At 39.9% G+C, this 1297-nt stretch overlaps 1 protein-coding gene across 2 annotated transcripts in view; it reads right to left on the reverse strand.

Moving 5' to 3' along the window:
• Nucleotides 1-305: 305 nt before the first annotated feature.
• The window catches only part of LOC119325478, a 3392-nt gene continuing 2400 nt past the window's right edge, over nucleotides 306-1297 (reverse strand). Inside the window, exon 2 of one of the 2 annotated variants that reach the window (XM_037599223.1) lies at nucleotides 306-639. The gene's annotated coding sequence lies outside the window, so the exon portion shown is untranslated. Of the gene's footprint in view, nucleotides 703-1297 lie in introns of both variants that reach the window. The other variant, XM_037599222.1, reaches the window with a different exon arrangement.

The raw sequence follows: 1297 nt of genomic DNA on the forward strand, positions 1-1297 counted from the left end.
TTTTCACTGTTATTAGGTCACATAAAAGTTGAAAACCGTAGCCTAACCTTTCCTGCTAGAGGGCTAGTTACTTAAACGATGTTGCACGCACTTTTTTTTTTGAGGGACACGTTAAACGTACAAATAATATGGAAAAAAGCTGTGGTTTATGTACTACCAACAAGGTTAAATATAACATGTAAGCAAAATATATCAGCTGGAAAATGATGCGGAACTGCTCCTCAAAACCAGTCGTAAGCAACAGTAGCAGAACTAAAAGGAGCTATGACAAGCAAGTGAAGCTTGAACTACAAAAACGCCTTGTATTATGGTACAGAGGTAGTAACACTGTAGCTACACTGAGGGCTAAAACATCATCACTTTTGCGTCCGATGTCGGAACAAGCACAGCTCATGATTCTCAGAAGAAGAAAAAAGTATATCTAACAGAAGGTATTTGCATACACATCCGTACATGCAGGCTTGTATATAACGCACGGTTCGCGCACATGCCCAGGCAAAAGGGAGCATTGCTTCATTACTTGATATATGCCATCAAAAGAACAGAAAAACAGCCAGTCTAAGTGAACTAGCCAAATATAGTTGCAGTGCAACCGCCATCCATGCATTACAAAATAAGCCTCCGTATGCAAATTATGCCCTGCATTCGATCCAACGAGAAGCCACTGCTGTTAGACGTAATTGAAACATCTGCCTTTGAGACCTACAAGACAAAAGGTAACTATGCTGAAAAGGCGAGCGTGCAGTTTGGTTCAAATGTCAGTCCATGAATGAGCAAAACTACACTAACATGTTAAGCTCCAACCAAGGAATGTGGTTCAAGAACAGACACTTCACTGGGCACAAGCGTTGGCATGGCATATGGATGTGTAAATGTTAAGTCACAAGTATTGAGCATTCGCCTATCAGTTTGCATGCTATGCAAGACAGCAGAAAAATAATGTAGCTTCAGTGAGTTTTGATTTATTAGTAATACAACTCAGACGTCATAATCCAACTGGTTTAAGTGGTGTCTTTTTCTCAGTCTCATAGATCAGGTAATTATGGAAAGAATCAACTTCCCACCGCAGCAATATGTTTAGATTCTAGTCAACCTAATTATATGATATCCTTAAATAAACTCGAACTTATATTATAGTTGCATCTACGTTACAATCATGAGAGGAAAAAAATACCCGATAGGGTTGTGTACCATGTCATGCTACCAGCACCTTTTAGCAAAACTGGCACATCGCACCATCTATTTAGGCATGACATGGGAGCCACACCAAATTGATGCTTTCCCCTTAGACTTGACG

This window comes from Triticum dicoccoides, chromosome 6B (assembly GCF_002162155.2).
Source record: "Triticum dicoccoides isolate Atlit2015 ecotype Zavitan chromosome 6B, WEW_v2.0, whole genome shotgun sequence".
NCBI classification, from domain to species: domain Eukaryota; kingdom Viridiplantae; phylum Streptophyta; class Magnoliopsida; order Poales; family Poaceae; genus Triticum; species Triticum dicoccoides.